The sequence below is a fragment of the Saccopteryx leptura genome, chromosome 6, assembly GCF_036850995.1.
Source record: "Saccopteryx leptura isolate mSacLep1 chromosome 6, mSacLep1_pri_phased_curated, whole genome shotgun sequence".
In the NCBI taxonomy this organism is placed as follows: Eukaryota; Metazoa; Chordata; class Mammalia; order Chiroptera; family Emballonuridae; genus Saccopteryx; species Saccopteryx leptura.
Genome location: NC_089508.1, coordinates 33184795 through 33200483, shown reverse-complemented (window position 1 = coordinate 33200483; position 15689 = coordinate 33184795). Strand labels below are relative to the sequence as shown.

General features: G+C 40.6%; 1 protein-coding gene and 1 pseudogene across 5 annotated transcripts in view; one reads left to right on the top strand and one right to left on the bottom strand.

Annotated features, from left to right (window-relative positions):
- The window catches only part of RAD51B (RAD51 paralog B), a 603012-nt gene that overhangs the window by 190303 nt on the left and 397020 nt on the right, over window positions 1-15689 (top strand). The gene's annotated exons all lie outside the window — the stretch shown is intronic.
- LOC136376553 (ubiquitin-ribosomal protein eL40 fusion protein-like) lies at window positions 12096-12471 on the bottom strand (annotated as a pseudogene).

Below are 15689 nucleotides of genomic sequence, written 5' to 3'. Positions count from 1 at the left end.
TTTCGGCCTAAGAGAGATTAGTGGTGATGTCCTTGGTTTAAATTTTGGCAGAGACAGAAAATTACAGAAGTCATCCTGGGCCAACTAAAAACATCTTTCATTGGCCTACATGTCATTATAGTAAATAAAAAGAAAAGAATTAAAATTCTGGATTCTTAAGATATATGGAAGTTAATCAGATTTTTATTGGGTCCCTGCTATTTTTCATTAATGTATCTCAGAAGGTGTTACTTATTTTTCTATTTGCTATTATTGTTGTTGTTGTTGTTGTTTTTACAGATTTAGCTTCTTCATCCCATCTTCTCCCTTTCCCTTTCTTCTCCCTCTTCCTCCTTTTCTTCAGATTATTAGGAACGTTCTCATGTTGCAGCATTTGCTGCAATCAATCATGCTGGGAAAGCTCGCTGTGCACCAGAGCCCTGTGATGGGAGGGACTGAGGGAAGGGGAGGGGGAGGGAGAGGGGAAGGGAGAGGGGAGAGGGGAGAAGAGGGTAAGGGTTCCGGGGAGAAGGGAGAGGGGGAAACGGTGTCTAGTGTCATTGTGCTGGTGTCTTTCCCTGGAGAGAAGCTTCAGGTATCTGTTTTGCTCTGGCCAGGTCGCTCCGTGGGTGTAACTGAAGGAGGGCTTGGAGCGGGGGAGAAGGCAATGGAAGCCTGAACTCTGGGAAGGCTCTTCTTAACGAAGCGGTGAGGATGGGAAAACAAAACGCCTTCTTGGGCTTTATTTCTGTTCTCCATTCAAGAGTCTGCGGAGGGACTGGAGTTCTCATCCCTTAAGAAAAGATAAGTTCAGTGTAACAACACTGGGGAAAAATTTCTGTAGTTTTCAGAGAAAGTCATCTTGATTTGACCCATATCCTCCTCACCACCTCCACCGCCACCCCAACACCGAAGCGCCCAATTCTCCGGAGTATCAAAGGAGACGCTCCAAGGATCTGACTCCTCGGCTCCTTTGTGTAGCGGGCTTTTTGGTCCTCGCTGGGCTATGTTCTGAAAACTGAACTGCTTTTGCACACGAAGCCCGACCTGTGCTGTCCCTCCCTGTAACGCGCAGTGTGATTTGTTCCCACCTCCTGTTAATGACTCATTAGTCGCTAAGTACAGAAAAGGTTGCTCCTCTGAAATAAAAGGGACAGACCCGGCTAGGAGTCCTTTTTCGCCTTTTCCTGTGTTTTATTTGGGTGCACTCACAGTTCTCCACTTTCATTAGTGACCTGGCAGGGGGCTGGCACAGTGCTGAGACTAGTTTTTGCTGGTTCCCTGGGGGTGTATCAGAGATCTCAGAACTCAATACCCTACTACAAAAATAAAATACTGTGCTTCAAACAACCTTTTGATGGAACAAAGCCATACGTCCCAGTTGGCCTGGGCCTCTCAAATTGCCATCCTTGCCCAGAGCCTCTGTTGCTTTTCGCACCCGCCCCCGGCTCCCCCTCTCCTCTGACTGTGGTCCTTTTGGTAGCCAGGTAAATGTTTATGTGCGTGCGTGAAAGTGTAGGCTTTGGGCAAGAACCTTGCGTATTGAAAGCACACTTTAGGATAGTAGTTCCTTAGGAGCGATGTAGGCAGCAGATAACTGAGGGTTTTGATGCCCCAAGTGTTACTCATTTCAGATTTACATGTCAAGTTTGGGAAAGTACGTGAAAAGTAGAGATGCTATAGAAAACCGAGTTATATGTTTATAATTCAAGTTCCCCCCCCCCCCCCCTAATTTCCCAGACTGACCAGATTGTTGTCTTACTGAAAACCCAGGCATCTGGAGAATTTTCCCTGACTCCAGGGTCCTGTGTGTGTGAACGCCACGTAATAAAGTGTGACATGAACAGCAGTGTCCATCAAAGCTTTCCTTAAGGCAGTCGGAGTACTCAGAGCATTGTGCCTTGTGAAGCTTCCAGCAGTTGTATGGTATCATTCTTGGGAACTGATTAGTATGCTTACTTTTAAGGCAGCATGGGAAAATAAAAATAGGAACATTTTGTTGTTAAATGACCAACATAATCTTAGAGAACTCAAGTTTCTTATCGATTGTTATCACGCCATAGCTACAATAATAATAGGGTAAGATTTGCAGTCTTAATAAATTGTTCTAAATTCCTTAAGTACTGTCTCAAAAGTACATTGTTATTGTATTTATATTTAAAATAATATTATTCAGACTGAATGAGATATTTAGGGCCTTTGTAGAAAGTATTCAATTAATTTAAGAAAAATTCCCTTGATTCTGTAGGAATGTAATAAACTTTGCAAATGTGAGATGTTATTTTTGTTTTATACTTCAGGTTTGCGGGCATGCTCTAATTTTCTACAGGAAGTTTATGATAGACTCTTTTTTTTTTTTTTTTTGTATCTTTCTGAAGTTGGAAACAGGGAGACAAACAGACTCCCGCATGCGCCCGACTGGGATCCACCCGGCACGCCCACCAGGGGGCGATGCTCTGCCCATCTGGGGCGCCACTCCTTCGCAACCAGAGCCATTCTAGCGCCTGAGGCAGAGGCCATAGAGCCATCCTCAGTGCCTGGGCCAACCTTGCTCAAATGGAGCCTTGGCTGCGGGAGGGGAAGAGAGAGACAGAGAGGCAGGAGAGAGGGATGGTGGAGAAGCAGATGGGTGCCTCTCCTGTGTGCTCTGGCCGGGAATCGAACCCGGGACTCCTGCACGCCAGGCCAACACTCTACCACTGAGCCAACCGGCCAGGGCCATGATAGACTCTTTGTCTAAGAAAGTCTACTGGCCCTGGCCGGTTGGCTCAGTCAGTATAGTGCATCGGCCCGATGTGCAGACATCCCAGGATTGATCCCCAGTCAGGGCACACAAGTGAAGCTACCATCTGCTTCTCTCCCCCCCTTCCACACCCCTTCTCTCTCTCTTTCCCTTCATAGCCAGTGGCTAGGTTGGTTTGAGCTTCGGCCTTAGGCACTGAGGATAGCTAGGTTGATTCAAGCATTGGGCTCAGGCTGGGGTTGCTAGGTGGATCCCAGTTGGGGTACATGTGGGAATCTGTTTCTCTGTCTCCCCTCTTCTCACTTAAAAAAAAAGTTTACAGAGATAAAAGATATATATTTTCATAGTCTAGGTCCATTCAATTTTATATCACATGAAGAGAAGTGGTTGTCTCTTCTTTTCTGCTACCACAAATAACGGTGTGAGGAACATCTTTGTACTCCGGGTATGTACTCAGGAGTAGAATTACAGGGCCATCAAGAACATGCATTCTGAAAGTCCCTAAGTACTGCCAGATTGCTTCCTGAAGGGTGGCACCCTTCTCCATCCCACCAAGAGTAGATGAATGCTCTTTGCCAAGATTTTATATATTTAGACTTTCTCATTTTTCCAAACTGATGGGTGTAAAGTGATATTTTGTTTTAATTTGCATTTCTCTGATTCCTAATGAAGCTGAGCATGTCTTTATATGCCAGTTATTTGGCTTTTTACTATCACGACTTAAGACTTTATGTTAATGGAGATCTTGATTTTCATTTTTTCAATTATATCACTTTTTCTTTCTTTCTTTCTTTCTTTTTTAACTATACAGTTTATGCTTTTAGGATTCAGGGCTACAGGATTACTGTCTGACCTGACACTCTTATTATGTTCGCCTCCTTAAACTTTAATTCACCTTGTGGTCACTTTTGGATATAGCAGTGTTGTATGAGGTTGCACATTCATGCTTGGGAATACAGGGCAGCGGTCTGGTCTGAACTAAGGGCCATACTGCGTCATGGATACAGTTTAGAAAGATGATTTAATGTAAAACAAAAGACTGCTATGCATAGTACATTACCACTTACGAAAATTTTAGAACATGTATATCCACAAAATAACACTTTACATTTTTCAAATAAACAATACTTACCCAAAGACGGATGCCAGACGATTAAGTGTTTGCTCATGTAGGAGGAGAGAATGAGGATTGCAGAGAAAGCCCGGGGGGAAGGGATTAAAATTAAATAATAAAATCGCCAGTCTGTGCCAGAGAGGAGCCTTGCATAGACTGATGGTAACAGTATACTCCAGACAGAGAAGTGTGGTTAGCCTCGTGGTCTGGGACGGGGTGAATATAATTTAGGAGCGATTACCAGAAAATAGGTTAGGTGAACAGCCAAAAAAGGCTAATTGAAGGAAAATAAAAATACAGTATTTTAAGTGTTATTATTCATAAGTAGGCTGCCTGTAAGGAAAAAAAATGCTCCTGAATAGCTACATCTGGTTGTCCTTTTTTTGGCTTTTAAAGCTTCTTGGGAGAAACAGGAATTTCTCTTTTTTTTCCTTTGGTGAAGATATCTGTGAGTAGGAGAGCAGATGTTGCATTTTAAGTGTATATGTACACCTGCCCTAGGACAAAATAACTAGTTACTATTGCAAACAGGCTCTGGTTGTTTCTTATGTTGCTTGTTAAATTAAAAATCTTTCCCTGGCAAGTATAAGTATATAATTAAGTCATTTATCATAAGTGTTCTTTTTGGCTGCATCTTAAATCTGATGACATACAGAAGTGATATGGGGGTGGTTGCTTAGAAATTAGATGAATGAGTTATTTTATTGGCCTCTATCATTTGATGTATAGGTTCTTCCTATTTATAACAGACATTGACTAATTATATGCAACGGAAGGAAACAAGAAAGCTCTTGGTCTAGAGCTGTGTTCTCAACTTATTTTCAACCCACCAACAGTCTTGAGGAATATGACACAGTCCCATGAACAAGAGTGTGCTCTCCTGGCATCATACCCAGTTATGTCACAGTGCACATAAGTTTTTCTTTGCTAGATATGGAGTCCATGTTTTCCACCTGTGAGTACCATGTATACTGTTAGTACTCTGCCCTGTACCCTCTCATTTGTTTTATGTGCACATACTTAGCACTATACTGGCACTTTATATTTTTATCTCATTTATTCCTCATTACAACCTGCATACTATAGATAGGGGAGACAGCCTCATAAAGGTTAAGTGATTTTTCTAGAGTCATACAAATCCATTTCTGTAGCGTGTGATGTCTTCACTAGGCTCCTTCATTTTTTTTTTAAGTGAGAAGAGAGGGGATAGACAGACTCCTGCAAGTGCTCTTAATGGGATCCACCTGGCAACCCCTGTCTAGGGCCGATACTTGAGTACAGATATATCCTCAGCGCCCAGGGCCAATGCTCGGACCAACTGAGCTATCCTTAGTGCCCAGGGCCACTACTCGAACCATTCGAGCTATTCTCAGTGCCCAGGACTGACACTCAAACCAATTGAGCTGCAGCTGCAGGAGGGGAAGAGAGGAAAAAGGGGGAGAGGGAGAGGAAGAGAGGTAGATGTGTGCCCTGACTGAGGATTGAAGCTGGAACGTACACACACCAGGCCGATGCTCTATCCACTGAACAAACTGGCCAGGACCTAGGCTCCTTCATTTTTTAAAGAGGACTTGAACCCTATCGTCTGCTCCAGCTATTGATTGCTAAAGAATATGGTATTTTAAAGTTACACCACAGACAAACCTGTGTTCAGATTTCTTTTAGCAGATTTGAACTTCAAACTCTGCTAACTGCTCAAAACCCTGTTTATGGAAGATTGTTAAATCACTGGCCTTCCGTGATGGACGCTACAGCAAACAGCTGGATAAAAGTCCCTATTCTGTCTGCGATGGCATCTTGAGAAAGCTACCTAGTACACCACACCACATCCTCTTTGAGAGGACCAGGAGAGGGGATCCCTCTCAGATCTCATGGTCGGTTTATTTTTAGGAAATAAACATTGATGTATTTGCTAAAAAAAACGTCTTGAGGCTATGATGAATCTTAGATTTGATTGTATTTTCTTCTTTACTTTGATTACTAGGAAGATAAGAGCCAAATTTGCAGACCATCTCTAATAAGCTATGGAGCAATAAACAATATCCATTTGTGTGCTAATCTTACTCCTGGCATTATTTTTCTATATATGTTTCCCATTCATTTGTTTGTATTGAATATATTTTCATAAATGGCCACCAATCATCTTGCTGGTGATAAATGTAAATTCACAAATATCCTATGTAAGATTAATGAAAGGCTTCCTGACTTGACCCTTAAATCACTTCCTAGCAGGAATGTCATGTACACATGTTCATCTTTCTCATTTTTTTCCTCTTTTCTTTCACCTCCTACTAATTTCCTATTATGTTTATTATGGATGTCCCCCTTGATTAACAGATTAGTAAAATTTCAGTGGTGCTTTTCATTGTTGAATATGAACATAAAGTGTTATTTTTCTTAAAAAAATAAGTCTTCATGTGTATTTCTCTTAAGTTCATATTTTTAGTAAAGGTATAAATTTAATTTTTATGAAAACAAAGAAATTTCACTAAGCTGATTATGTTTTCATCTGAAAATAAAAACAGGGAAAGTTGGAGTTTCAAAGCAGTGCCATTATAAGAGTTTTTGAGAGATTATAGAGAGGGGAATGCTTTTTTTCCAATTTGTTGTCATGAAGGGAATTAATTCCGTTTATTGCCCAGTAGATATCTCTAATTAAATATTCAAATGTTAAATCAGATGATCTGAAATGACACATATAATTCCCCTCCCCTAAAAGTTACCACCATCATTTTCCCCTGACACTTCCCCATTTCACCACCTATTTTGGGAAAGGCATGACTCTGCCTCTAGTCACCCAAACCATAAACATGGCAGTCATCTTGGAATCCTCTAGTCAGCCCATCAGTTCTTTATATTTTACCTACTTCACAGCTTTAAACTGGCACTTTTTCATTCCCATTGCTGTTCCCTATTCCAAGTGCCTTGCCTGAGCAGGCGGTCTGAACTCCTGAGCTCTTGGCTGAAGAAATGAAATAATGAAAGAATGCGGAGATGGAGTGTCCTGGTTTCATTGCCTCTGTTGGGACTACTGCCACATCCTATCTTCTGGTCTCTACCCTTGTCCCTGCTAATGTTAGCAGAGTGACATTCCTAAAATGCAAGTCAGATCATGTCACTCTTCTGCTTAAGACCTTCAATGATTCCTTCCAGCTTCCTTAAGTTTAGTTCAGCATCAAGGTCCTTCATGCTAACTCCCCTGCATCTTACTTCCCACCATTTCTCTCCTTTAACCTTATTGCTTCATCCTGTGGCTGCATATCCCATTTCCTCCCGCATGCTATTTATCCTGCAGAACCTGACTGGATCTTCACTGGGAGAGCCTGACTGACTCTGCCAGCTGATGCCGATGCCTCTTCCCCGTGCTCTCATAGCTCTTTAATGCACAGTGCTATGGCATGGCCCATATTAAACTGCTGTCATGACCTTCTTATCCAGGGGCCTTTTCTTAACATCGGTTCAGGTTCTTTAGTTCTAGACAGTGTTCAACATTGCGTGGATAACCAATAATTGTTAATTGATGAAATATGGAATAGAATAAGTCTGTAGGTTATAATCCAGCCTAATCATGTGTTCATTCAATGGCAGATGTTGTTTGAGAGGCTGAGGTTAGAGCAATGAACGGAAATAGTACATACCCAGACATTAAAAAGGAAGCAAGTGGATATATAGTGTTGGGTAGGGTTGAGTATTGTAAGGGAAATGAAAGGAATAAGGGGATTCTGAAGCATGTGGTCAAGTAAGGCATGTCTGGGGAGGAAACCTTTGAGCAGAGACCTGAATGAAGTGAGAGAGGACCCGTGTGGCCCTGGTAGTCACATGGGGTTGGGGAGGATGTTCTGGGCAGAGAGAATAGCATTCCAGAGCACCTGTTATGTACCAAGCCCAATTTTAGGGGCTCTGGAAACAGCGGGAACAAGACTGTTAAACATCAACGTTATGTATTATTTAACTGTGCAGCCTGTTCTTTTTCTATATTATCTATCATATCTTTCTTTAATTGCTTGATTTTCTGAAATTGAAAATAATCCCGTTGTGGGAATGTCCCTTTTTCTCCCTAACTGCTTATCACTTTCTACTGTTTTCTCTGAGAGGAGAACCCATAGATCTTTATTGGTTCGAGTTTCCTGACACAGTAGGATATTGACTCAGGGGACAGATCTCCAACCCGTCCATACTTAATCACGGTGTTCAGGGATATGTGAAAGTGTCTTTGAGTTGATCCAAATTGTGGATGTGTCTAAAATTCTCTTACCTACCCTTTCCTTTTCCCCAGGCCCCCAACCCAGCCTGCAGCCCTGGATAAAACCGTCTTAGACCCCTTTACAGCAATAAGACAAGAAATCACAATTCTGGATGCTATTCCTTGGTCTGTCTCCAGCTTACTGCCTAAGTTAAATCTGTTCTGTGGCAGTTTTCCGTTTATAAGAAGGGTACCCTTCCCGTTAAGTTTCAAAAATCTGTGCTTAAATAAGCCCTATGCCCCCAGAGAATAGGAGCTACAGACACATAGAGTCCAAAGGGGGGGAAAAAAAGAAAGAACATTCCTAAGAAAACTGTGTAAATTTGCAAATTTGTTGTTCTCTGGTGGCAGCTGACAGGTGGAATGACAACCCCACCACATAACACTGTGGCCATTGTGATAGGAGGGAACTTAATATTGTTATTGTTACGCTTAGATGATATTTGTGCGAGGCTATGCCAGCTCTTGTATTGAGAAAGCGCAATCAGGCGGAAGGCTGCTTTCTGCATTTAGAGCGGCCCAGCGACCGAGGGAAACCGATTAAATCTCGAAGGTGGCAGCTCACTAGACAGGCTTCTCCAGGCACCTTTGAGGAGAATCAAAGATAAATAAATACCACGTTTTATGAGAGGAATGTGGGGTGAGAGGGAGTGCCTGGACAGGAGTTAATATTTCAAAGGGTGGGAGACGTTCTCACTGACTTTCTGCCTGGGTAGACTCCTGTCTCAATACCCCCGCTCCTTTTGGGATTAGAGCCGGCCCTTGTAAACACGTGTGAGTTTGGTAGGAAAGGAAGGGGATGGATAGAAGTATATTCCCAACAACCCCACCTGTAGAGGGCCGTGATCAAATACCAATTTCTTTATTATAAAAGACTTTTAAAACTCTTTTATTAATCATGTTGAATGCTCATTTACCTTTGGAACGTGTAAAAATCTGGCCTGTTACATAGACGTTTAATTGTGAAAGTGTAATTTTTTCAGGAAAGTTTATGGATTTGCAGTATGGCCCCTGTTCCAAATTCAGCAAGCTACCTCAAGGTCAAGTGGTTTTTAACTTCTCTACTTACCAGCTATGGACCCTGATCTCTCATCCTGCCATTGTGCATACTTTTATTATTATTTTTAATCTTTATGAATAATTTTTATTTGAGCTTGACCTACCCGCAAAGGGGCCATGGATATTGAATTGGCTAAAAATAATTCATTCTTTTCATACATTTATACAGCTTTAGAGATTATTTGACCTACCTCTGTCACTTTGCAGAAGGTGAACTAAGGCCCTGAGAGGTTAAGTGGCTTGCTTAGGGACCTTCAGCCAGCAAATGCAGGACCTGACCCCAGCACGCTCTTTTTCCTGTACGCATGCATGTCTTTTTAGCTGCTCAGGCTTCAGTATTCCATACAATGGAGAGAACTGCACGCAGTTTACTTTATTGACTTATAAAAATAATTAAATAATTAAACGAATTCCTTGTCTAATTCAAAACTTCATATGAGGCATCATAATAGTTTCAACCTCTTTTTCCATCTAACCTTTTAGGAGAGCCAAATAGGAAATAAATTACCATGTTGCGTTTCAATTTGTTGTTTTTTTCTTCCCGCTGTGGAGAATGTGATTAAAAAGAATAATAATCAAATGAAGTAGCCCCAAGTTAGGCAACCAGGAGGTGAAGAACAAAAGCAAAGAGCCAATTAACAGAGATTCTAAAGTGTTGCTCCTACAGTGTGCTCCCCGTGACTGTTACAATGTTTTATGTCTGTCTCCACATCCTACAGCAATTCCTCATTCTCTTTTCCCCCAGTGTATGAAATTCATTGAATATGTTAGTAGGAACTAAGGAAGGGAAGCTTTTCTAGATTTTATTAGAGGGAAAGCTGAATAAGGAAGGGTCCTCGCCCCAGCTTGGATAAAGGAGAAGAAAATATATTACCGAGTGCTTCTGACAGACCACTTCAGACAGGGAGCAAACAAATTAAAAAAAAATCAATTAAAAGAAGGCATTTAGTATCAAATAAGTCCTAGAAAGGCACTTTATGAATGAAAAATGTAGTCATTTACTCCCATAAAAATGTAGGGACTTGTGCAGGTTCAGTATATTTTGTTCTTTATCAGAAGTGATTGTTGGTATTTGTAAGTACTAGTTGTCAGTTCTAGTTGTCAGATTAGTTGTGGCTTGCCTGGCCCATTGTCCTCCTGTCTTTGTTTTAGGGAATAGAACTCACCCAGTCCGTTTTCAGAGGACTGATGTAACCTCCTTCAGTGTGACAATAGTATTGTTTATGTTGGAGACAAATCCCAGAAACTCAAGGTAACAGCATACACAGAGTGAGAGAGTATATCCGGGAGATTTTTATTTGGCATTTTTACTGCTAACAATCTACAGAAGTTTTAGTATTTAGTGCCAGGTCAGGCTGAAGGGGTGGTTTCTAAAGCTGTGTGATTTTGAAAGGTTTAAGGAATCAGCAAAAGATTACATAAGAGATAATAGAAGGGAGACTTGCTGGCTTCTATAGAACCTTGCAAAGATATGAGGGAAGGCAAACAACTGCTTCTAGTTTTGTTCTTGAGGTTTTTAATTAAAATAACTCAAAAAGAACAGGGTGTTTTTTGGTTCTTTAAGCAAGGCCTTTGTTTGTCAAAGTCTCTGAAACCCCTCCCCGTCTCCAAACCAATAAATCCTTTTGTGATCAATTTTAGAAAGCAGGTAAACTGAGAAACAAAGCTCCGTGAAGATAGGCCTGGCTTACATGGTGTGACCAAAACAATTCTGTGTCTTAAAAGTCAGTGAACTAATCTGCCCACTCCATGGCTTATTCCGCTAGCCTTCGGTATAAAGTACTTTTCATCACGGTCGAGTTTTGCTGTGAGCCCCGTGGCTTTGGAACAGGGTTATCTCTGGACTGCTGACATCATGTCTCTGCTCACATACCAATTGGGTGAATATTGGCCCGCATGGTTCCTGTAAGTGGGTTACAAGGAATCCATGATAGATTTCATTCACCTCTGATGAAACCAAGAACTTTGGTGAGCTTCTTAATGAGATATCCTTATTTGTTTACTGCTGAAGGTACATGTTGGGGGTTTGTTAGCTCTCTGAATTGTTAGGAGCTCAACTGAGAAAATAAAATCCATCATCTTACTGTACTTGCACAGGAGTTAGCTGAATTCATAAGGTTTACACTTGATTTTTACTTGTTTATGTAGGACTACAGATCGTGCATAGGGCCGTTGAGTCTGCTCAGGGAGCACAGGAGCTGTTTCAGATGAAACGAAATGAACCCTCCGCCCCCCCATGGAGTGAGAGGAGTGAAACAGTAGGAGAGACTTTAACAATTTGTATCTTCTTCCATTTAAACTGAACTTCAGGAAATTAATTTTTTTTTATTTGAGAAAGATGTTCTAAAGTTCATTAGGAGATAGTAATAGTATCTTTAAAATCATGCAAGGAAGAAAACATATACTAGAGTAGTGAGAGTTAGGAATAGCTCTAGTAGTTAACTTTGAACGAGTTAGCTAATGAACTGAGTTTCAGTTTCCTGAACTATAAAACAAGGAGATTAGTGAATACTTTCCAAAGTTGCTTCAAGCTCCTAGGTTCTCTAATAACTATGCAGGCATGCACTGATAATTAAAAAAAATTAGATATATGCATCATTTTATGTTGTAATAAAGGAGATGGTTTATATTTGTCAGTAATAGAATTGAACTTTTTTTTGTGTATGTATGATTGGTTGTACTAGCCAATGCATGGAAGTTTCAGATTGTTAATAAGATACAGTTAACAGTGGTTTCTTTTGGGGAGGAAGGATATGGGTCCATGCGTAAGAGCAGGAGAATTTTACATTCATTTTTTACTATTTGTTAGCTTATCTATATATAACTATGTCTATGCAGTGTTTGTTTGTTTGTTTGTTTATTGCTCCCATCAATGAAGGGGAAACTTTATCCGGACCCAGGATCATGGGGTTCAGGCAGAAGGCCTCCCTGTGGCCCAAGGAGGTAGTAGAAGAGCTTTATTGAATCTTCCTCTTGGGGCATAGGTTGTTGGTGTGTCCACACTTGTGGTGACAGTTGACAGTGCAGGGGGGCGTAACACTTGCAGCAGACCATCTTGTCACAGTTGTACTTCTGGACGAGCTGGCAGAGGGAGGGCTTGATGATACCACCCCGCAGACCAGGCACCGAGTGCAGGGCGGACTCTGTCTGGGTAGTGCAGTCTGAAAGAGTGCGGCCAGCCTCCGGTTGTTTGCCCGCAGAAGTCAGACGCTGTTGGTCAGGCGGGATGCCCTCCTGGTCCTGGAGTTCAGTTTTGACACCCTCAGTGGTGTCACTGGGCTCTACCTTAAGGGGAATCTTATTGCCACTCAGGGTCTTCACAAAGACCTGCATCTCTATGTCTGGTGGGGAGGCTGCTCTACGCCTTGTTGAAGAGAAAGAGGATAGCTAGGCATTGTTTAAAAGTTGAAAAAAATATTTGGTTTTATTATTTTTAAAAAAGATAACAAAAAAAGACAAGTAAAAAAAAAGAAAAGAACCCAAAAAGATGAAAAGGAAGACTCAAATCATTACAGAATGCATAACCAGGATAAAAACATTCGGAATTTAATTTCAGACTCCAAATATTTCATTTAACCTAAAAGTATTATTTGAAATTATTGGTAACTTTTATTTTTATTGTATCAAGAAAGGTCTTTTAAATCTTGGCTATCAATGAGAGCAGCTACTTCTGTTGGATGAAACAAGTAGCTTTAGAAGTATAGAAGTGAGGTTTAGTAATGTCAAGGACAGGATTATAGAGCTTCTGTTTATTTGGCCCTCTGAAGATTTTATTTCTTTATCCTATTTGTGACCGTTTCTGGAATCATCTTTCTTTGATTTGCAGCAATGGGAATGAAAGAGGTGGAAAAATATTGGTTTTCAAACCAACTAGTAATGAGGAGTGCCAAGTTTAGAGTGTCTCAGTCTTCTTGCCAGTCTTAAATGTAAAACAGTAGCGCTCTCGTAATCTTGTTAGAAGATAAAACTGCAGGAAATGAAAAAGCAGCCTGGTGAAACATCAGAAGGCGTTTTTAGAGGCTGCCTATGGCAGCTGGACTTGAATTTTGGTTTCAGCATTAGTTTTTGTCCTTTTTTCCTGTGTTTATAGATGCTTCTGTAAAGTTTTGGGAAACTGGGAGAATGCATAAACTAGATGTTTTTAGCCTGGTGTATTAGTGGATTTCTTTATCTTTTATCTTTTTCATTTATCTTTCTTTTTGAAAAAATGAACTTTACAGAAAATGAGAACCTTAGGAACATTCCATTCTATTTGAAAAAAATTTTTTGAGTACGTTCTTAGCACTGTTAATGTATTTATTTATAAGTAGTGTAATATGGACATGGAAAGTTTTTTTTTATTTCCTGTTTTATCAAACCTCAAATGTTTCCCCATATCTGAAACAATGTTTTTTAGACTTTCTCGTATTAAACAATAGCAAGTAAGCAAAAATTAAGGAACTGACACATTGGAGGTGTTAAAGTTTTCATTTGTTCTTATCAGATTTACATTATCTGTGGCTAACTTTATTTGTACTTTTCAGGTTATGGTATCACTATAATTTGGTTTACTTGTTACTTCTTTGGAGTACTAGGTTATTTATGCTAATGTTGATTATCTCATGAAAATGATGATGGGGTAACTATTATTGTCATTTATTAAGCCCTTAATTTTGCTAGATACTATGTTAAACATTTTATTAATTCATCTAGCAAGTATTATTGAGTACTTTCTCTGCCCAGGCATTGATTTGGGGGCTAAAGATATGATAGTGAATAAAACAAACCCCTTAAGAAGCTATGTTTCAGCCCTGGCCGGTTGGCTCAGCGGTAGAGCGTCGGCCTAGCGTGCGGAGGACCCGGGTTCGATTCCCGGCCAGGGCACACAGGAGAAGCGCCCATTTGCTTCTCCACCCCTCCGCCGCACTTTCCTCTCTGTCTCTCTCTTCCCCTCCCGCAGCCAAGGCTCCATTGGAGCAAAGATGGCCCGCGCGCTGGGGATGGCTCTGTGGCCTCTGCCCCAGGCGCTAGAGTGGCTCTGGTCGCAATATGGCGACGCCCAGGATGGGCAGAGCATCGCCCCCTGGTGGGCAGAGCGTCGCCCCATGGTGGGCGTGCCGGGTGGATCCCGGTCGGGCGCATGCGGGAGTCTGTCTGACTGTCTCTCCCCGTTTCCAGCTTCAGAAAAATGAAAAAAAAAAAAAAAAAAAGAAAGAAGATATGTTTCATATATTGTTTCTAATTTATATAAAATTGTACAAGGTAGATATTGCCTCAGTTTTATGAATGAAACAGCGGAGGCCAGAAAAGGAAAACATTTTTCAGTATTCTGTAGCCTGTAAGTGACCAAGTTTTAGTTTGAGCCTGTCTTATTTAATTCAATCTGTATTCTGCCCATTCTACTGCGTCATGGTAATCAGTACTATTTCGTCTTTCATTAAAGGTGTTTATAAACATCCCAGGATTGGTCTAAACATGCTTGACTGTGGATATAATTATTCCTTTTTAACCTTGGTGCTTTGAGAAAGCTACAAGAGACACTAAAACCTAATGCATTGAGCGTCAAAAATAATACAATATTTAGAAATAAATTTAACTAAAAAATTTGCAGTACTTGTACATCAAAAACTATAAAATGTTGAAAAAATTAAAGAAGCGCAAATAAACGGAAGATTTCTCATGTTCATGATCAGAAGACAATATAGTTAAAATGAAAATATTCACTAAATTGATCTATAGATTCAATACAATCCCTATCGAAATGACAGCTGACCCTAAAATGCATTGAAGTCCAGAATAACCAAGATAACCTTAACAAGAAGAACAGAGTTGAAGGGCTCACACTTTGCAATTTCAAAACTTTGTACAGAGCTATGGTAATCCAGCTAGTGGGTGCTGGTATAGGATAGAAATACAGATCAATGGATTGGAATTGAGAGTCTAGAGCTAAACTTTTATTGATGGTTAATTGAGTTTTCACAAGGTTTCTAAGATAGTTAAGTGGAGGAAAGAATAGTCTCTTTAATAAATAATACTGGGGCAACTGGACAGCCACATGCAAAAGAGGCAAGTTGAACTGCTACTTCACACCACATACCCAATGGATTTGACACTTAAATATAAGTTGTAAAATTCTTAGAAGAAAACATTGGTGTAAATCTTCATGATCTTGGATTAAGCAGTGGTTTCTTAGGTTTAACACCAAAAGCACAAGCAACCAAAGTAAAAAAAATTAAATTTCATCAAAATTAAAAGCTTTTGTGGTTGAAAGTATATCATCAAAAAAGTGAAAAGACAACCCACAGAATGAGTGAAAATAATTGCAAATGTTATATCTTATAAGGATCTAGTATTCACAAAACATAACTCTTAGAATACAGTAATAAAAATATAAATAACCCAAATAAAAACAGATAGAATATTTGAATAGACTTTTTTTTTTTTTTTGTATTTTTCTGAAGCTGGAAACGGGGAGAGACAGACAGACTCCCGCATGCGCCCGACTGGGATCCACCCGGCACGCCCACCAGGGGGCGATGCTCTGCCCATCTGGGGCGACGCTCTGCCCATCT